Source organism: Macaca nemestrina, chromosome 15, assembly GCF_043159975.1.
Source record: "Macaca nemestrina isolate mMacNem1 chromosome 15, mMacNem.hap1, whole genome shotgun sequence".
Classification (NCBI taxonomy): domain Eukaryota; kingdom Metazoa; phylum Chordata; class Mammalia; order Primates; family Cercopithecidae; genus Macaca; species Macaca nemestrina.
The window spans coordinates 67,987,922-68,010,333 of NC_092139.1; the positions used below are offsets into that span (position 1 = coordinate 67,987,922).

Consider the following 22,412-nt stretch of genomic DNA (forward strand, 5'->3'; position numbering starts at 1 on the left):
TAAGTGAGCTACTTTCGGGTCATGTGCTGGGTAGAACTCACCATCTCATCTTCTTCAACCCTGCTGTGGACGTGTAACCCAGTCATCCTGAGTATGTAGAAACTTGTGGGCAATGTCTACGCCACTGCTGTCACACTGGTACAAATCAGCTCTGATAAAAAGATAGTTGTCATTCTCCAAAACATGTAAAGTGCTATAAAGCTTTAAAAAGTTGACGATGGAAAACATTTCCAGAAAATAGTCATCTCCTATAGTTAAATTGTTCAAGTAGCCCTGGAGTTCTTTTTATCTTACTTAATAAAATGCATGGAATCACACTTTTATTACATTTATATGCTTTAAACTGATGCATCCAAGGACCATGTAATTTCTTTAATTCAATGGTCTACCATGGGTTGACATTTCTTACATTTTTATTTTCATTTTATCTTGGTAGCAGAAAATGTTTCTCTCCAAGTGTATTCTTTTTTTTTTTTTTTTTTTTTTTTTTTTTTGAGACAATTTCACTCTGTAGCTGAGGCTGGAGGGCAGTGGTGCAATCTCAGCTCACTGCAACCTCCACCTCCTGGGTTCAAGTGATTCTCCTGCCTCAAGCTTCCTGAGCAGCTGGGATTACAGGCACGCAGCACCATGCCCGGTTAATTTTTGTATTTTTAGTAGAGATGGGAGTTCACCATGTTGGTCAGGCTGGTCTTGAACTCCTGACCTCCTGATCCGCCCACCTCAGCCTCCCAAAGTGCTGGGATTACAGACATGAGCCAGAGCACCCTGCCTTGAAGTATACTCTTAACAATCTTCTATTGGTAATAAAATTTCTCAACGTTTTGACTTTTGAAAATATTTTAATTTACTCTTCTTTATGAAAGATACTTTAGCTAAGTATCCAATTTTAGCTTTTTTATTATTATTATACTTTAAATTCTAGGGTACATGTGCACAATGTGCAGGTTTGTTACATATGTATACATGTGTCATATTGGTGTGCTGCACCCATTAACTCATCATTTACATTAGGTATATCTCCTAATGCTATCCCTCCCCTCTCCCACAATAGGCCCCGGTGTGTGGATATTCCCCTTCCTATGTCCAAGTGATCTCACTGTTCAATTCCCACCTATGAGTGAGGACACACGGTGTTTGGTTTTCTGTTCTTCCGATAGTTTGCTGAGAATGATGGTTTCCAGCTGTATCCATGTTCCTACAAAGGACACAAACTCATCCTTTTTTATGGCTGCATAGCATTCCATGGTGTATATGTGCCACATTTAGAATGGGAGAAAATTTTTGCAATCTACTCATCTGACAAAGGGCTAATATCCAGAACCTACAAAGAACTCAAACAAATTTACAAGAATTTTAGCTTTTATACTATACTTGTTCATTAGAACTTCCCTGACCAGAAATATGTCAATTTGGATTTTACATCTAACCTAGAATTTATTTTAAAGGGTTTTAAATATTTCCATGTAATTAGATATTATATGGTTACACAATATTTTCCCACATGTGCTATAACTGACATAAAAATTGTATATATTTAAGGTATACAATGCGATGTTTATGTATATGTAAATATACATAAAATTATTACCACAATCAAGCTAAATAACATATTCATCACTTCCCATAGTTACTGTTGCTGTGATAAGAATATGTGAGATCTTCTTTATTAATAAAATTTACCTATACAGTAGCTGTAGCCTCCATGCTGTACATTAGGTCTCTAGGACTTATTCACCTTATAAAACAGGTTTGTACCATTTGGCCATTATCTCATTTCCCCAAGCCACAGCCCTTGGTCACTACCATTCTACTCTCTGTAACCACAATTCAAGCCCCTTTTTAGATTCCACATATAATTGAGATAATGCAGTGTTCATCTTTCTGTGTCTGGCTTATTTCACTTAGCGTAACGGCCTCAAGATGATCTGCGGGGTTGCAAATATCAGGATTTTTTCCAAGGTCTGAATTGTATCTCTCTTACACACACATGCACATACATACAATACATACATTTAAAATTTCCTTTTTCTTGTTGTTAGATGTAACAACGTGCTGGAGTGCAGTGGCATGATTATAGCTCACTGTAACCTCTAAAACTTTGGGTATAAATTACACTCCCACTTCAGCCTCCAAAGTAGCAAGGACCACAGCGATACACCACCATGCCTAGCTAATTTGTAGGGACATGGTCTGGCTATGTTACCCAGCCTACAGAGTTTCACTCTGTTGCCCAGGCTGGAGTGCAGTGGCACGATCTAGGCTCACTGCAACCTCCACCTCCCAGGTTCAAGCAATTCTCATGCCTCAGCCTCCCAAGTAGGTGGGGCTATAGGTGCCTGCTATCACCCACCTAATTTTTCTATTTTGAGTAGAGATGGGATTTCACCATATTGGCCAGACTGGTCTGGAACTCCTGACCTCATGACCCACACACCGTGACCTCCCAAAGTGCTGGGATTACAGACATCAGCCATCGCACCTGGCCCCTTATCTATAGTTAATAATGCTTCAATAAACATAGGAGTGAAAATACCTCTTCAAGATAGTGATTTTTATTGTTCTTTGGATATTTACTTAGACGAGGGATTGCTGAATCACCTGATAGTTTTATTTTTAATTATTTGATGAGCCTCCATGCCGTTTTCCATAATGGCTTTACCAATTTACACTCCCAGTGACAGTGTACAAAGGTTCCTTTTCTCCATATTCTTGGTAACACTTGCTTTCCTTTGAATTTTTGATAAATATCACCTTAATATGTGTTTGAATGCTAACTCATTGTGGTTTTGATTTGCATTTTTCTTAGAATTACTAATGACTTCTTTAAAAAACTAGTCTTTTGGCCATGTTTTAAAAGAATGTGTTACATTTCGTTATTTTTATTTTGGGGGGTTAAGGTGTATAAGTTTCTTGCTGATTTTGAACACTAATCCTTTACCTGATACTTGGCATACAGGTATTTTTCTCCAATTCTGTAGATAGCCTTTTAATGTCACAGACAGTTTTTTGCTATGCAGTAGAAACTTTTTAGCTTGATGTAGTCCCACTTTTTTTTTTCCTGTGCTTTTGGTGTCAAATACAAAAAAAAATGTTACTTAGGAACAATGCCAAAGAATTTTGCTCAGTGTTGTCTTCTAGAAAATTTATGGTTTCAAGTCCAATGTTTAAGTCTTTAATATATTTTAAATTAATTGTATGTATGCTGTAAAGGTTGGGTGCAATTTGTTTTTGCATATGGATATCCCGTTTTCCCATCACCGTTTATTGAAGAGTTTATTCTTTCACCGTTGTGTGCTTATATGCCTTTGTTGAAAATTTATTGACTGTATACGATGGATATATTTTTTATATATATATATATCTGAGTTCTCTATTTATATCTATATATATATGAGTTGAAAATTTATTGATGTATATGATGGATATATTTTATATATATTTGAGTTCTCTCTATATATCTGAGTTCTCTATTGGCTTATGTGTTTGTGTTTATGCCAACATTTGCAGTTTTGATGACTACAGCTTTGCTATATAGCTTGAAATTAGACAGCATACTGCTTCTAGCTTTGTCCCTCTTGCTCAAAATAGCTTTATTTGAGATCTTTTATAATTCCATACAAACCGGGTTTTTTAAAATTTGTGTTGAAAATACTATTGAAATTCTCATAGAAGTTGCTTTAAATATATACACCAATTTGAGTAGTATGAATGGTTTTTTTGGTTTTGTTTTTTCGAGATGGAGTCTCACTCTATCACCAGGCTGGAGTGCAGTGGCGTAATCTCAGCTCACTGCAACCTCCACCTCCTGGGTTGTAGTGATTCAATTCTCATTCCTCAGCCTTCTGAGTAGCTGGTATTACTGGCATGCAGCACCACACACAGCTAATTTTTGTATTTTTAGCAGAGATGGGGTTTCACCATACCAGGATGGTCTCGAGCTCCTAACCTCATGATCCACCCACTTCAGCCTCCCAAAGTGCTGGGATTACAGGCTTGAGCCACTGTGCCTGGCCAGTATGAATGTTTTAATACTAATTTTTATAATCCGTGAACACCAAGTATTTTTAAATTTGTCTTTTCTATAATTGCCTCCACTAATCTTTTACAGTTTTTGTTGTACAAATCTTTTACCTTCTTTACTATGTTTATTCCTAAGTATGAGGTGGGTGCAAATGTAATTGTGGTTTTTGCCATTACCAACCTAATACATTTACCATAACATCTAAAAGAATAAAGTAACTGTCTTCTTGATTTTTCCCAGATACCTGTTGGGGTATAAAACTGCAATTGATTTTTTTGTATATTGATACAGTATCCTGCAAACCTACTGACTATGTTTACTAGTTTTAAATTTTTTTCATGTAATGATGAGTACACTGGCCTGTGTTTACACATTAATTGATAGTTTTTATTAACATACCACGGTGCTTAAAAGTGTGATCTGTTGTATTTTTGCTGTGACAACTTCTATGGCATCTTTTAGTCCTAATCTCTTTTTAAAATGCACTTGTTTGGTATTTGATAATAACGTGTCTATGGTTACTTTTCTACTGTGCAACACATTTATCTCCATGCCAAGTCAAACTTTCTAATGAAGTTTTTTAATAGTTTTATGTACATTTATTGTAAATCAAAATAGTAAATTTTTTGATAGTTTTAAAGTTACTAAGATTGAGAATGTCAATTTTTCACTGCTCATCAATCTGTGGGTTCCTTATTTAAAACAATTATATATGAAGTATATATATGTGTGTGTGTGTGTGTGTGTGTGTGTGTGTGTAATGGCTAAGAATCTTGCCTAATATATTGTATGCACTAAGCCAGCACTAATAAAATTATTCATCAAATTATCATCTTCATACCATTCTTCAAATGGCGTATTATGTTTTAATTAAAAACTATGTTTCTGTCTTATGTAAATATCAACAAAAATTAGAAGGTCTACTTGGTCTGCCCTCTTGAGAAAATCCAAAGTTAAATGGTAGTTTTACTAATTTCCTTTACATTCAGTACCTTATTTTCCTCACACAATAAATGTAAACATTAGGGGTAACATCATATTTAAATGATCCATCCCACAACAGACAGACTTTGGGTCATTCATTGACTGGGCTGAAGCCTCACCCTATATTATTTCAGATTTTTTCATGTTAACAGCATAGAAAATCTATTAAACATGGAATGTTATAAATTAGAAATTAATATCTTGGATATACAAATTATAAAAGTAAACTGAAAAGTATAATATAAAATAAATATTTATATATTATGAATTGTTACTCAAGTAAAGCAAAAGCATTCATTTAAAATATTTTCAAAAAGAAAAGTCCAGGGCAAAATAACCTACATAAAACATTCTACCAATATTCAATAAATAATTAATACTAATTCTTCAGCAGAAAATACTTCCAAAAAATGAAGAAGAGGGAACATTTTCCAATTCATTGTAGAGGCCAGTATTACTGTAATACCAAGCCCAGACACAAGTATAAACAGAAGGTCTGTAGCAAAAGTGCCATATTCACGTAGACACATACAGCCTCAGAAAACGTTAGCACGCTAAATTCAGGCACTTCAAATATGACTATACACCAAGAACAAGTGTGACTGTTTTGTAAATGTAGTTGTGACTTAATATATAAAATTCAATCAAGATAATGCCCAGTATTAGCAAAGAGCAAAAAGTGATCCTTTCAATAGGCACAGAGAATTTTACAAATGTCAAGCATCCATTCCTGACAAAACCCTCAGCAAACTACTAACAGAAAAAGATTCTGAGACCCACTAAGAGGTATCTATACAAAACTCCACAGCTAACATCACACTGAATGGTGACAGACTCGCGCTTCTTTACCTGAAAGTTTGAGAAGACAAGACTTCCCACTTTAACCACTCTATTCAGCGTTGCACTGGAGGTATTAGCCAGGGAAATTCTACAATAGAAAGAAATTGTCCAGATTGTAAAATAAAAGTAGAACTGTCATTATTCCAAATGAAATAATTTACTGAAAAAAAAAGAAAAGGATTCACTAAAATATCACTAGAATTAATACACGATTTTATCAGGGGTTTTTAAGAACTGTGCAGGGTGGGACTCTAGGTGCACAGGTTCAGTGCATAAACATACATCTTCAGGAGGCCAAGGTGAGTGGATTACCTAAGGTGAGGAGTTCGAGACCAGCCTGGCCAACATGGTGAAACCCAGTCTCTACATAAAAAAATACAAAAAAAATGAGCCGGGCAAGGTGGTACACACCTGTAATCCCAGCTTCTTAGGAGGCTGAGGAGGAAAATTGCTTGAACCTGGGAGCTGGAGGTTGCAGCGAGCTGAGATGGTGCCCCTGCACCCAAGCCTGGGCGACAGAGGAAGACTCTGTCTTAAAAAAAAAAAAAAAATCTAAAACCAACTAGGGTCACCTGTTCAAGTTTGTGCTGGTTAGGGATCTTATCTCCTTCTGATATCTGGTCAGGAGTGGAGAAGCTCTGGTGTTGTTAGGCCATCTGGTTTCTTTATGCAGCTGTGCCTACAAATAAAATAAAGAAACTAAAGAAACACAGTAAGAAAAAGAACTTTCCCAGTTATTTCATTAGGGTGGCCCTGGTAACATTTTAATTAATTTTTCATTTATTTATTTTTTAAATCTGTGTCTTCCTCTGTCACCCAGGCTGGAGTGCAGTGGCTTGATCTCAGCTCACTGCAAACTCCACTTCCCCCCACGTTCAGGTGATTCTCCTGCCTTAGCCTCACACCGGGCTAATTTTTTGTATTTTTAGTGGGGACAGGGTTTTGCCATGTTGGCCAGGCTGCTCTCGATCTCTTGACCCTGTGATCTGCCTGCCTCGGCCTCCCAAAGTGCTGGGATTACAGTCATGGGCCACCGCACCCGACTTAACTTTTCTTAAATGTATGTAGAGCTCACATTTATTTCAGTGTTTAATACTGTAAGTGTTTTGGGCCTTTCTAAGTTTGACAATGTTTTTGTGACCAGAAATATGCCATAGAAACTTAACTATTTCTATCAATTAGGCTACAGCAAAATTGGGGAAATTACAGGTCACAGTTTTCGAGAACATTTTAAATCCTCACACTAAATGGGAACTTACTGTATTCAGCAGGCAATGGAGAGCCAGAAAAGGTTAAGCAAAAATATGTAATTATTTTACCAGAACTTAGTTGAGACATAATTTTATGAAACATCAGTTTTATAACAAAGTTATTAAATTATGTAGATACTATTAGGGCTGTGAAGATAAAGGCCACATAGGCCAATTCATTTGCAAGTCAGCACATAAACATAGAAGGATGATTAACAACATAAGCTTGTAGCTTATGCTAAATGTTGGTGGGAACAGACAATAAATTATGGAGAACTTCAGAGGACACTAAGCTTGGATGGGATCTTGGAAGTTTTACAGGTCAATGCCACTCCATCTATTGGCTGGTTTTCGCTAGGTTAATAAATGAACAATGAAGATAACACATACCGGAAGTTAAAATCATTTCATTGAGTATCTGCTACATCTGTGCCACTGTAGTATACCAGGTGCCTTACAGTACTTATAAGTCCTCTACTTACAAAACACTTTTCACAAAATACGAAATTCCAAGCAAAGGTTCAGACATAAGATGTTTGTTTTTAAAATCTTTTTTTTTTTCCTTTTTTTTTTTTTTTGAGACAGAGTCTTGCTCTGTCCCCCAGGCTGGAGTGCAGCAGCGCCATCTCAGCTCACTGCAAGCTCTGCCTCTCAGGTTCAAGTGATTCTCCTGCCTCAGCCTCCTGAGTAGCTGGAACTATGGGCGTGTGCCACACGCCCAGCTAATTTTTGTACTTTTAATAGTGACAGGGTTTCAATGTTAGCCAGGATGAGTCTCAATCTCCTGACTTCCTGATCTGCCCGCCTCGGCCTCCCAAAGTGCTGAGATTACAGGCATGAGCCACCGCACCTGGCCTGTTTTTAAAATCTTTATACAGCCTGGTATCCTTTTTCTTTTCCTTCCTTTTACCCTGTTATGAGTTTTATCTAGACTAACCTCTGCAATGTTGCTATATGCCATTACTCAATTGCTGTTTGATGAATCACAAAATGGTATAAAACTTCTATTAATGTTATTTTTAAATAAAATATTTGTGAATGCATCCAGCAAAATGCTTAAAATTTGGGTATTCACAAAGTGTTAGTTTTCTGTGGATCTCTCTAACAATGTGAAAACCCAAAATGAATATAAAATATTAACTAATATGTATTTCAAAATATTCTACAAGTATAAAAACTATGTCATTTTTATTTTCATATATGTAAAACATTAATAATTTTTAGTCAACATAAACATGATCCTTACATCTAAACTTGTATTAGTTCAATTAAGAGTCAATATAGTATCCTAAAGTAATCGAATGTTCAAAGATAAAGTATTCTGACTTGGAATATACATAAAATTATTTTCAGCTGAGTGCAATGGACTATGCCTATAATTTCAGCACTTTGGGAGGCCGAGGCAGGTGGATTGCTTGAGGTCAGGAGTTTGAGACCAGCCTGGCCAACATGGTGACACCCCATCTCTACTAAAAATAGCCAGGCATGGTGGAGTGTGCCTGTAATCCCAACTACTCTGGAGGCTGAGGCAGGAGAATCACCTGAACCTGATGGAGCTGAAAACAACAGTACAAGAACTTCGTGAACCATACACAAGCTTCAATAGCTGTCTAGATCAAGCAGAAGAAAGAATATCAGTGATGGAAGATCAAATTAATGAAATAAAGTGAGAAGACAAAATTAGAGAAAAAGGAGTAAAAATAAATGAACAAAGCCTCCAAGAAATATGGGACTAGGTGAAAAGACCAAATCTATGTTTGATTACTGTACCTGAGAGTGACAGGGAGAATGGAACTTAGTTAGAAAACACTCTTCAGGATATTATCCAGGAGAATCTCCCCAGTCTAACAAGGCAGGCCAACATTCAAATTCAGGAAATATAGAGACCACCACAAAGATACTCCTTGAGAAGACCAACCACAAGACACATAACTGTAAGATTCACCAAGGTTGAAATGAAGGAAAAAACATTATGGGGAGCCAGAGAGAAAGGTCGGGTTACTCACAAAGGGAAGCCCATCAAACTAACAGCAGATCTCTCTGCAGAAACCCTACAGGCCAGAAGAGAGTGGGGGCCAACATTCAACATTCTTAAAGAGAAGAATTTTCAACCCAGAATTTCATATACAGCCAAAATAAGCTTCATAAGTGAAATATAAATAAACTCCTTTACAGACAAGAAAACAGAGATTTTGTCACCACCAGGCCTGTCTTACAAGAGCTCCTGAAGGAGGCACTAAACATGGAAAGGAAAAACCAATAGCAGCCACTGCAAAAACGTGCCAAATTATAAAGACCATCAATGCTATGAAGAAACTGCATAAAATAATGGGCAAAATAACAAGCTAGCATCACAATGACAGGATCAAATTCAATCATCACAATTTAACCTAAATGTAAATGGGCTAAATGCCCCAATTAAAAGACATAGACTGGCAAATTGGATAAAGAGTCAAGACCCATCAGTGTGCTGTATTCAGGAGACCCATGTCACGTACAAAGACACACATAGGCTCAAAATAAAGGGATGAAGGAAAAACTACCAAACAAATAGAAAAAGAAAAAGCAGGGGTTGCAATACTGGTCTCTAATAAAAGAAATTTTAAACCAACAAAGATCAAACAAGGATCAAAAGAGACAAAGAAGGCCATTACATAATGGTAAAGGGATCAATTCAACAAGAAGAGCTAACTCTCCTAAATATATATGCACCCAATGCAGGAGCACCCAGATTCACAAACCATGTTCTTAGAGACCTACAAAGAGACTTAAGACTCCCACACAATAGTAATGGGAGACTTTAACACCCCACTTTCAGTATTAGATCAATGAGAGAGAAAACTGACAAGGATATCCAGGACTTGAACTCAGCTCTGGACCAAGCAGACCTAATAGACATCTACAGAACTCTACACCCCAAATCAACAGAATATACATTTTTCTCAGCACCACATCACACTCTAAAATTGGAAGTAAAACACTCCTCAGCAAATGAAAAAGAACAGAAATCACAACAAACTGTGTCTCAGACCACAGTGCAAACAAATTAGAACTCAGGATTAAGAAACGTACTCAAAACCACACGACTACATGGAAACTGAATAACCTGCTCCTGAATGACTACTGGATAAATAACAAAATTAAGGCAGAAATAAGTAAGTTATTTGAAACCAATGAGAACAAAGACACAACATATCAGAATCTCTGGGACACATTTAAAGCAGTGTGTAGAAGGCAATTTACAGCACTAAATGCCAACAGGAGAAAGCGGAAAAGATCTAAAATCGACACCCTAACATCACAATTAAAACAACTAGAGAAGGAGAAGAAAGAGCAAACAATTTCAAAAACTAGCAGAAGACAAGAAATAACTAAGATCAGAGCAGAACTGAAGGCGATACAGACCCAAAATCCCTTCAAAAAATCAATGAATCCAGGAGTTGGTTTTTTGAAAAGATCAACAAAATAGATAGACTCCTAAAAAGACTAATAAAGAAAAAAAGAGAGGAGAATCAAACAGACCCAATAAAAAATGATGAAGGGGATACCACCACTGATCCCACAGGAATAAAAACTACCATCAGAGAATACTATAAGCACCTCTACACAAATAAACTAGAAAATCTAGAAGAAATGGATATATTCCTGGACACATACACCCTCCCAAGACTAACCCAGGAAGAAGCTGAATCTCTGAATAGACTAATAACAGGTTTTGAAATTGAGGCAATAATTAATAGCCTACCAACCAAAAAAAAAGTCCAGGACCAGACAGATTCACACCCAGATTCTACCAGAGGTACAAAGAGGAGCTGGTACCATTCCTTCCGAAACTATTCCAATCAACAGAAAAAGAGGGAATCCTCCCTCATTTTATGAGGCCAGCATCATCCTGATACCAGAGCCTGGCAGAGACACAACAACAACAACAAAAAAGAGGATTTTAGGCAAATATCCCTGATGAACACTAATGCAAAAATCCTCCATGAAATACTAGCAAACCAAATCCAACAGCACATCAAACAGCTTATCTACCACAATCAAGTTGGCTTCTTCCCTGGGATGCAAGGCTGGTTCAATATACACAAATCAATAAAGGTAATCCATTACATAAACAGAACCAACGACAAAACCCACAATTGCCTAAATAGATGCAGAAAAGGCCTTTGACAAAATTCAACAGCCCTTCATGCTAAAAACTCAATAAAATAGGTATTGATGGAATGTATCTCAAAATACGAAGAGCTATTTACGACAAACCCACAGCCAATATCATATTGAATGGTCAAAAACTGGAAGCATTCCCTTTGAAAACTGGCACAAGACAAGGATGCCCTCACTCACCACTCCTATTCACCATAGTATTCAAAGTTCTGGCCAGGTCAATCAGGCAAGGGAAAGAAACAGAGGGTATTCAATTAGGAAAAGTGGAAGTCAAATTGTTTCTGTTTGCAGATGACATGATTGTATATTTAGAAAACCCCATCGTCTCAACCCAAAATCCCCTTAAGCTGATAAGCAACTTCAGCAAAGTCTCAGGATGCAAAATCAATGTGCAAAAATCACAAGCATTCCTATACACCAAGAACAGACAAACAGAGAGCAAAATGATGCATTAATTCCCATTCACAATTACTGCAAAGACAATAAAATACCTAGGAATCCAACTTACAAGGGATGTGAAGGACCTCTTCAAGGAGAACTACAAACCACTGCTCAATGAAATAAAAGAGGACACAAACAAATGGAAGAACATTCCATGCTCATAGATAGGAAGAATCAGTATCGTGAAAATGGCCATACTGCCCAAGGTAATTTATAGATTCAATGCTATCCCCATCAAGCTACCACTGACTTTCTTCACAGAATTGGAAAAAAAAAACTACTTTAAATTTCATATGGAACCAAAAAAGAGCCTGCATAGCCAAGACAATCCTAAGCAAAAACAACAAAGCTGGAGGCTATGCCACAAGTCTACAGTAACCAAAACAGCATGGTATTGGTACCAAAACAGAGATATAGACCAATGGAACAGAACAGAGGCCTCATAAATAATACCACACATCTACAACCATCTGATCTTTGACAAACCTGACAAAAACAAGCAATGGGGAAAGGATTCCCTATTTAATAAATGGTGCTGGGAAAACTGGCTAGCCACATGTAGAAAGCTGAAACCAGATCCCTTCCTTACACCTTACACAAAAATTAAGATGGATTAAAGACTTATATGTAAGACCTAAAACCATGAAAACCTAGTCAATATCATTCAGGACATAGGCATGGGCAAAGACTTCATGACTAAAACACCTAAAGCAATGACAACAAAAGCCAAAATAGACAAATGGGATCTAATTAAACTAAAGAGTTCTGCACAGCAAAAGAATCTATCATCAGAGTGAACAGGCAACCAACAGAATGGGAGAAAATTTTCGCAATCTATCCATCTGGCAAAGGGCTAATATCCAGAACCTACAAAGAACTTAAACAAATTTACAAGAAAAAAACAAGCAACCCCATCGAAAAGTGGGCAAAGGATATGAACAGACACTTCTCAAAAGAAGACATTTATGCAGCCAACAAACACAAGAAAAAATGCTCATCATTACTGGTCATCAGAGAAATGCAAATCAAAACCACAATGAGATACCATCTCACGCCAGTTAGAATGTCAATCATTAAAAAGTTAGGAAACAATACACGCTGGAGAGGATATGGAGAAATAGGAACACTTTTACCCTGTTGGTGGGAGTGTAAATTAGTTCAACCATTGTGGAAGACAGTGTGGTGATTCCTCAAGGATCTAGAACTAGAAATATCATTTGACCCAGTGATCCCATTACTGGGTAAATACTCAAAGGATTGTAAATCACGCTACTATAAAGACACATGCACACATATGTTTATTGTGGCACTCTTCACAATAGCATAGACTTGGATCCAACCCAAATGTCCATCAATGATAGACTAGATTATGAAAATGTGGCACATATACACCATGGAATACTATGCAGCCATAAAAAGGATGAGTTCATGTCCTTTGCAGGGACATGGATGAAGCTGGAAAACATCATTCTTAGCAAACTATCACTAGGATGGAAAACCACACACTGCATATTCTCACTCATAGGTAGGAAGTGAACAATAAGAACACTTGGACACAGGGCAGGGAACATCACACACTGGGGCCTGTCAGGGGGTGGGGGTCTGGGGGAGGGAGAGCATTAGGAGGAATACCTAATGTAAATGACAAGTTGATGGGTGCAGCAAACCAACATGGCACATGTATACCTATGTAACAAACCTGAACGTTGTGCACATATAACCTAGAATTTAAAGTATAAAAAAGAGAAAGAACTTACTGGGAAAAAAAAGTTATGGTTATCTTAGCAGTCACTTACCATTTTCATGAAAAGAAAATTGGAGGTAGGATTATATTTATTTAAAATCTCAACACTGAAAATATTTTAAATTATATTCTAGTAACTAGTAAAAATTGCTCATGCATCCTTAGAGTTTCATCATTCTTCAGTTTTTAGGCCTTAGAGGCCTAAAATGTGCTCTTTAACAGTGTAATTGCCCTTGTTTTTCTGAAACAGTGAAATTATCTTTTCAAACCTCTTTGAGGAAAGGTATTAATTGTGTTCCAGTTTTGAAAAAAACTTTTTGTTTTTGCTTTTGCTAGAGAAAAAAAATCAAGACACAATTGTTCTTTTGTTTTACACCATTGTGCTCTTGATGGAGACAGAGGATCTAGACAAGAATATATTCTTATTTCTTATCAAATATATAGAAAAAGAATTTATATTTGGATTTTAATAAGATGAGCCCTTTTGTTTATCAGTGGCTCTATAATTAGCTAGAACTTTTAAAATGGTAGTATCTAAGAGGAAGGTCTAGTAAGAAAACTATATTTAAAATTGATAATGTAACACCACACCTTTCCATATGCTTTAACTTTGTTTATGTTCCAGATTTCTGCACAATCATTGCTTATGTATAGAAAATGGGAAGGAAAGTTCTCTTCCCTAAGGGAGTGATTACCCTAGAGATTCTTCATTTTCCTTTGTGTCTACCTGACACTTGAATAACATATTGAAAACTGGCAAGAAGAAAAATTTGTAAAAATTCTGTAATTGTGGACACTCATAACCATGTATACATAATCTAAACCTGTAAATGAAAACAATTAGTACTCACATTGGATATAGATAAAACGGATGTAAATTCAGAATATCGCTAATTTTCAATATTATAGAAAAGAAAGTCAAATAAATTCTAATTTGTTTCTATATTTAGTATAATCAGGATTTTCCACCACTTCCACCGAGACTGTGGTACAGCACCCGAAGCTTCCTACCCAGCCCAGTCCTGGCCGGGCAGGTCCCTCAGCACTCCTACTCCCTCTTCCCGGCCCCCGGACTTGCTGCTGCTGCCACCACTAGCGTGAATGTCAGTACAACCATTGCTGCTGTTGCCCTCAATGCACGGGCCCACCCTGCAAAGCTCCTACTACCTGGCCACGCGGCAGCCCTGCCCCTGCCATGGCCGCAGCTGGCAGTCCTCTTACCGCTCTGGCCCACTGCAGTCTCCGTAGCTACCACCACCGCAGCGAGGGGAGTGGCAGCTGCAGGCCATCTGCAAGTTGTCAGCATGTAACTCCTCCTCCTCCTCCTGGCATGGAACAGCTGGGCAGGCAAAGCCAAAAAGCCTAGAGGAGCACGAAAAGTGATAGCGTTAGAGCCTCACCTTGTCATCCTGGCCACTGGGTGGCAGGGGCTAGTCTCAGTGAAGGCACTCACATCCACCCTCCGAAGTCCAGCCTCTCCTTTTGGCCCAAGTGGACCAGGAACTGGGGCGTAGAGTGGAGAAGGGTAACACCACATTGCCTGGCTCCAATCCACAGGAACCGCTGGGCACACCAGGGCTGCGCTCCTTGGGGAGCAGAACCAGCAGGAACTCAGACCCAGCCAGCCCTCCCACCCAAGCGCCGGTTCCCGATCCTGATGCCTCCACCCACAGAGCCCTGTCCTCCCATGGTGTCCGCTACTCCGTGTCTGTCGCGCCTACGGGTCCCAGGTGGTCTCCGCAACACAGAGAGAAAGGTCGTGGCTCCGGGAACCACAACAGGTGTTGGGGCCTATGCCCTGCTCAGGATTCCTGCGGAAACGCTGCACGCTTGCTGCACTGGAGCAGGAGCAGGAGGAGATCGCCCTCTAGAGTCTGGAGTCCAGGGAGAGGAGAAAAGCTCCTTCCTTGGAGACCACTGCTGTTGCTGTAACCTCTGTCGCCACTGGCAGGACAGCCCCTGATAGCGCCCCTAACTCGCTGCCTGCTGTTGGCACCAGGACAGTGCCCCCAACACCGCCCCTCGCCGCTGCGGTGTAGAATCCAATAGCGCCCCCAACCCGCCCCCACCTCGGACATCGCAGCACCAGAACACTTCCCCATCCTACCCCCTGCCGTGGGCCATGCAGCCACTGAGAGGACCCCTAACCCACAGCAGGCAGTGACGCCCCAGGCAGAGCACAGCAACCTGCTCCCCGCCGTGAATAGTGCAGCCACCGATCCTTAAGGTCCGCAACCTCCTCCCCACGACGGGTAGTGCAGCCCCACATAGCAGACAGCACCCCCCAACTATCCCGCAGCCACGGGGAATGATGCCCTGGATAGCGCACCCCACCCGCATCCCGCCGTGGGCAGTGTAGCCCCCGTCAGCACCCCTAAGCGGTATGCCGCTGCCAGAAATATAGTCCCCAATAGCGCACCAAACCCGGCCCCCACCACAACCAGTGCAGCAGCTGATAGAGCCCCTAACTCGCCCCCACTGACCGCAGAGCAGCCCCCGAACGGTGCCCACAACCCACCCTACCACCACGCCTGCCACCGGCCAGGTATCGCCCCCAAACTGCCCCTTGCTGTGGGGAGTTTATCTCCCAATAGCACACCCAACCCACCCTCTATCATGGACAGTGTGGCCCCCATAGCGCCTGAAACCACACCCTCCAAGCACCTACCTGCACCCCTCACTCCCCTGCCCCACCACCAGCAGTGTAGCACCAGATACTGCCTCTAACCTATCCCCCTGCCACGGGCATTGCAACCCCACATGGTGCCCTCAACAAGCCCCCCGCCATGGGCAGAGCAGCCCCGGAGGGCATCCCCACTCCGCTGTGGGCAATGAAGCCCGAGCAGTCAGGACCCCGACCAGTCCTCCCAGCCCCATGCCTCTGGCAGGGTAACCACAATAGCGGTCCCAACCCGGCCCCTGTCAGGGAGCAGTGCAGCACCGAATAGCGCCCCCAACGAGCCCTACTGCTGCCAGCAATACAGCCAAGATAGTGACTCCAATCCGCCCCCCCAACACTGCCACCCCGCCCACACCCCCCCTACGTCCCCCTGCTGCTGAGAGCAGTGCAGTCCGGACAGCACACCTGAAACTAGTGATGCCCAGAATAACACTCTAGTACGCCAAAATAGTGGCTTTCCAATAACACCCCAACCAGTCCCCGCTGCGGGCAGCCCCAGACAGCGCACCTACCCCATCGCCTTTCTACGCTTTGGCCAGCTGCAGTGTCCATCGCTGCCACCAACCACAGCGAGGTGACCCAGTGAGGTGAGGGCCAGCGAGGCCAGCCACAGTCCCACAGGCTCTAGCCTCCAGCCTGTGGTAGGTGCCTCCTCCTCCTTCCCTTCCTGTAGCCAGGTATGCAGCAGCTCTCACCACCAGCTGCCTGTCTCCATTGCCACCACACACCAAGCAGAGGCAAGCCCCGGCGCCATAGGCTCCAGCTTTCAGTGTGGAGAGCAGACCCGGCTTCTGCCTGCTCTAAACTGCGAGTTACAGAAACGCACGAACTTAACACAGCAGAACCCACAATAACGTGATGCCAATTAGTGTGCCTTATATACTGAGGTTGTGAAGGCCAGGTTCCTGGACTTCATGTTCTGATTGGATGAGAGAAAACTGCTATGCCTACTCTGATTGGACGTTATTTTCACATTCTGATTGGATGAGAGCAAGTCTTAGACTAACCAATCAGAAAGTGAAAATAAAGTCCAATCAGAGTAGGCCTAGCTTTTTCCTCTCATCCAATCAGAACATGTAGTTTATAATCTCGTTATATAAAGAATGTTAAGTGGGCGAGTCTCCCTATTCCAGTCTTGACTGTGTGTGACTTCGTAGCTCCTCCGTTCCCAGCTTGGAGTAGGAGGTGCTGGCTGCGGCAGGCTGAAGGCTGGAGCCTGTGGGGCTGTGGCTGTCCTCGCTGACTTGCCTCGCCGGCTTGCTTTGCTCACTGCGGTTGGTGGCAGCCGCGGACACTGCAGCTGGCCAGAGCGTAGAAAGGCGTCAGAGTAAGTGCGCTATCCAGGGCTGCACTGCCCGTGGCCTGGGACCGTTTGGGGGCCCTATCTCAGGCGTCACTGCCCGCCTTGAGTGGCTAGTTGGGTGTGCTATCTGGGGCTGTGCTGCCAGATAGGTTACGACCATTACTGCTTCTGTGAAGTGATAGATTAATCCAATGTGATATAAGGAGTTCAGTGGTGTGTTTGGAATTTTTTATATGGTTGGTGTTGAGCTTGAACGCTTTCTTAATTGATGGCTGCTTTTGGGCCAACTATGGAGATTAGGTTTTTTACTCTCTATACAAGGTTTTTTCCTAATGTCTGAAGAGCTGTCCCTCTTTAGCAATTAAGTTTACAGGGGGATTGAGTAGTTCTGTAGGTGAACTTAAGGTTGAACTAAGATTCTCTCTTGGATAACCAGCTATCACCAGGCTCGGTAGGCTTGTCACCTCTACCCATAAATCTTCCCACTATTTTGCCAGGTAGACGGGTGCGCTCTTTCAGCTGTTTTTGGGTAGCTCGTCTGGTTTCGGGGAATTGAGCTTTAGTTCTCTTTGCGAAATTGTTTCTAGGTAATTCATGATGCAGAAGGTATGGGGTGAGTTCTTGCTATTTTGTGCTTGTTTGATATTTTTCACTTTCCCTTACGGTACTGTATCTATAGCGCCAGGATAGAATTTCTATCGCCTATACTTTTGGATTGGTAAATGGTTTAGTGTAAATTAGTTTGGTATTAGTTTTGATTGGGTTTGGAGCTAGTGTTAGCTCAAGGCAATCAAATGGTATTAAGATCTTCCGGGTGTAAGCCGGATGCTTTATGTTAAGCTATGCTTTGATTTATCCAAGTGCACCTTCCAGTACACTTACCGTGTTACGACTTCTCTCCTCTGTATAAATATTGGGGTGTTTAGTTAAGTTAGTCCTTACATATACTTGAGGAGAGTGACGGGCGGTGTGTGCGTGCTTTATGGCCTGGTTCAATTAAGCACTCTGTTCTTAATTGACTGCTAAATCGTCCTTGGACTCTTAGGTTTCATAAGAGTTATCGTGGGGTTTTCTGGAGTAGAAAATGTAGCCCATTTTTTACCATCTCATAGGCTACACCTTGACCTAACGTTTTTGCAGGGACGGTTATGCTGACTTTGTGGCCTTCTCAGGGTTTGCTGAAGATGGCGGTATATAGGCTGAGCAAGAGATGGTGAGGTGGATCGGGGTTTATCGATTACGGAACAGGCTCCTCTAGAGGGATGTAAAGCACCGCCAAGTCCTTTGAGTTTCAAGCTGTTGCTCATAGTATTCTGGCGAGTAGTTTTGTTATTTTAATTATTGAGGTTTAGGGCTAAGCATAGTAGGGTCTCTAATCCCAGTTTGAGTCTTAGCTATTTTGTGTTCAGAAATTTTAAAGCCACTTTCGTAGTTTATTTTACATCAGGTAAGGTTTTACAATGTAGATGGAGTTTAGCTTTATTCGATTAGATCTTAAACACCCTTTACGCCGGTCTCTATTAGCTTGGGTTAATCGTATGGCCGCGGTGGCTGGCACGAAATTAACCAACCCTAATTGTAGCATAGCTTAGTTAAACTTTCGTTTATTGCTAAAGGTTTGTCGCTGCTGTCTCCCATGGGGGTGTGGCTGAGCAAAGTGTTTTGAGCTGCATTGTGCATGCTTGATACTTACTCCATATGATCGTTGTGATTTATAGGGTGTCCTCACTGGGGTGGGGATGCTTGCGTGTGTAATCTTGCTAAGAGTTCATAGAAAGGCTAGGACCAAACCTATTTGTTTATGGGGTATGTAAGTCCATCTAGACATTTTCAGTGTCTTGCTTTAGGTGGATTAAGCTACGTAAACAGGAAAAAAGTATAGTTGTGAGGTTTTGTCTTTGGGGTTGTGGTATAAGGATACAGATTTAGTAGTGAGTAAATGCGTGGGAATGAGAAAGCAGGGAGAAGATGGAAATTGGTGTTGAGTGGTAAGGTGAAGTAATTTTATATTACTTGAGGGAATAGCAGTTGAAGTTGTGCATAGCTAAAAGATGAGAACGTAAGCTCTGGCTGGGCGGATGAAGGCTTTTGTTTTTGGGGTTTGGCAAAAGCGAGTTTTTAAGGGGAGAAGTCAGAGATGGGGGTTGTTAAAAGTTTCTTGTGTTTTTGTAGTGTAATTAGGAATGGGCTGTAAAACAGTTATTAATATGTCTTACAAGCATGAATTAAATAACACCTTGGAGGAATCATGTGGGGCTAGGATATTGAACGTAGGTGCGATCCATAATGGCATGAACTAGGAATCAAAGACAGGCGCTGCGGGACGTGTTGTGGCGGGACCGGCTTTCTGCGATGGGGTCGCGTGCAGACCAGAGATAAAAGATACCAAATGCATAGAGAGCTCCCGTGACTGGTTAATAGGGTGATAGACCCGTGATCCATCGAGATGTCTTATTTAAGGGGAACGTGTGGGCGATCTTGATTGTATGGCCCTGAGGTAAGAACCAGATGCCGGATACAGTTCATTATAGCTACCCCCACGGTTTTTGGGCCCGGAGCGAGGAGAGTAGCACTCTTGTGCGGGATGTTGATTTCACGGAGAATGGTGAACAAGGGACACCTAAGTGAGGGGAGTATCCGTAGTGACGAGGATTTATTTAATCGGATGTGCTATGTCCAGCAAATGATGTGATGTACTATGTACGGTAAGTGAATAATTAGGTTGGTTGGTATTCGGGGTGGGGACATTTGGACTTTGAGGCTTAATAGAATGTGTTACAGTTGATTAATTTATGAGAATACTTGCTTGTAAGCATGTTGGGGACTGTTGTTAGTAAATATGTAATGATATGTGCTATGTACAGTTAATCATATATAGTACTATATAATATTCATGTTGGCTAGCAGTAATGCACGATTTACATAAAAGTGTATGAAAATAATTTAATACTGAAGTTGCATTTAAAGTTTGCACACCAAAGAATACAGAAAGTAGTTCAAATTAGAATGCCAGTTTTGGGTGTTGGTGGTGAAGTTAAGTACTTTCTTTCTGAGTTGCCCTAGGGGAAGTTTTCCATTTCCAGTTTATAAGACTGGTGTATTGATTTGTACTACGAGGGCAGGTTCACTTGAGTAAGTTGTTTTCGGTTAGAGAGGCAAGTGGTATTAAGACTAAAATTGTGATAAAGTATATTACGGATGCTACTTGTCCAATAATCATAAAGGGCTGGTTTACTGGTTGGCTTCTGATTCAGGTGAGAGTTAGTAGAATTGTGGTTAGGAGTCAAAATAGGGATTGGCTGAGTGGGCAGAATGCTATACTTTGTTGTTTAGATTTGTGGAGAATGGGTGTGATTGCTAAGATAAGGATTGATAGGAGAAGTGGCAACACCCCTCCTAATTTATTGGGAATAGATGGTAAAATTGCATATGTGAATAGGAAATATCACTCTGGTTTAATGTGTAGAGGAGTGTTTAGGGGGTTGGCTGGGATATAGTTATTTGGGTCGCTTAGAAGGTCAGGTGAGAATAGTATTAATGTTATTAAGGCTATAAAGAGGAGGATTAGGCCTAAGATTTCTTTGATTGTGTAGTAGGGATGGAAAGTAATTTTGTCGGAGTGGGAGGAAATTCTGCAGGGGTTATTTGATCCTGTCTCGTGTAGGAATAATAGGTGCAGGGTTGTAAAGGCTGTGATAATAAAGGGTAGGATAAAATGAAGAGTGAAGAATCATGTAAGAGTAGGGTTCTCAACGGAATACCTGCCTCAGACTCCGATGTATGGAACTGCTGATAGTAGGTTTGTAATTACAGTGGCACCTCAGAATGATATTTGGCCTCATGGGAGTACGTAACCCATGAATGCTGTTGCTATGGTTATGAGTAGAAGTGCAGTGCCAATGTTTCAGGTTTCTATAAGAAGATAGGAGCCATAATAGAGGCCTGGACCTACATGTAGAAAGAGACAGATGAATAATATAGAGGCACAGTTAGTGTGGAGATAGCGAAGGATTCAGCCATAGTTTACGTCTCGGACGATGTGTGCGACTGAGGAGAAGGTGGAGGAAGTGTCTGGTGAATAGTGTATTGCTAGGAATAAGCCTGTAATAATTTGTAGAATTAGGCAGGTTGCAAGAAGTGAGCCGAAGTTTCATCATATGGAAATGTTGGATGGGGTGGGTAAATCAATAAAGGTGTAGTTAATTATTTTTAAAATCGGGTTAGATTTGCGTGTTGGGATCATTGGTGTTTTTGTAGTTGAAGTACTACGATGGTTTTTCATATCATTGGTCATGGTTGGAGTCCATGTGAGAACAATGGCATATATTTTATTTTTATTAAGTGTCTTATTAGTCATGGGGTTTGTGGGGTTTTCTTCTAAACCTTCTCCTATTTATGGAGGGTTAGCATTGATTGTTAGTGGTATGGTTGGTTGTGTAATTATTTTGAATTATGGGGGGACTTATATGGGTTTAATGATGTTTTTAATTTATTTGGGAGGCATAATAGTTATTTTTGGTTATACTGCGGCGATGGCTATTGAGGAATACCGTGAAGCATGGGGGTCAGGGTTTGAGTTTTTGGAAGCTTTCTGATAGGGTTGGCGATGGAGGTGGGTTTAGTTTTATGAGTTTTAGATTTTGATGGGTTGGTAGTGGTGGTTAATTTTGATAATATAGGGAATTGGGTAGTTTTTGAGGGGGAGGGATCAGGGTTACTTCGAGGAGATTCTATTGGTGCAGGTGCTTTATATGATTATGGGTGTTGATCAGTAGTGGTTACTGGTTGAATGTTATTTGTTGGTGTATATATTATTATTGAGATTACTCGTGGTAATAGATTATGTTATTAGGAATAGAGTTAGAATAAGGGGAATAAGGAAAGAGAGGGAGTAAAACTTGATTATACCTTTCTGAGTGGTTGTGATGGTGGAGGTAATAGTGTGGATATGTGAAATTGTTTTGGGCATAGATTTTTCTAGT

The 22,412-nt window shown here is 40.7% G+C and overlaps 2 protein-coding genes across 6 annotated transcripts in view; one reads left to right on the plus strand and one right to left on the minus strand.

The window, feature by feature from the left end:
- The window catches only part of LOC139358615 (BTB/POZ domain-containing protein KCTD5-like), a 123,413-nt gene extending 106,421 nt beyond the window's left edge, over nucleotides 1-16,992 (minus strand). For 2 of the 4 annotated variants that reach the window (XM_071079842.1, XM_071079841.1), the window contains exons 1-3: nucleotides 14,669-14,809; nucleotides 6,421-6,527; nucleotides 5,858-5,936 (exon numbers count right to left, since the gene is read on the minus strand). The gene's annotated coding sequence lies outside the window, so the exon portion shown is untranslated. Of the gene's footprint in view, nucleotides 1-5,857; nucleotides 5,937-6,420; nucleotides 6,528-14,668; nucleotides 14,810-16,639 lie in introns of those variants that run through there. The other 2 variants (XR_011613799.1, XM_071079843.1) reach the window with 2 other exon arrangements.
- Nucleotides 16,993-17,253: 261 nt separating this feature from the next.
- Nucleotides 17,254-22,412, plus strand: part of LOC139358617 (dopamine beta-hydroxylase-like) — a 45,182-nt gene continuing 40,023 nt past the window's right edge. The window contains exon 1 of one of the 2 annotated variants that reach the window (XM_071079845.1): nucleotides 17,254-17,454. The gene's annotated coding sequence lies outside the window, so the exon portion shown is untranslated. The remainder of the gene's footprint in view (nucleotides 17,455-22,412) is intronic. The other variant, XM_071079844.1, reaches the window with a different exon arrangement.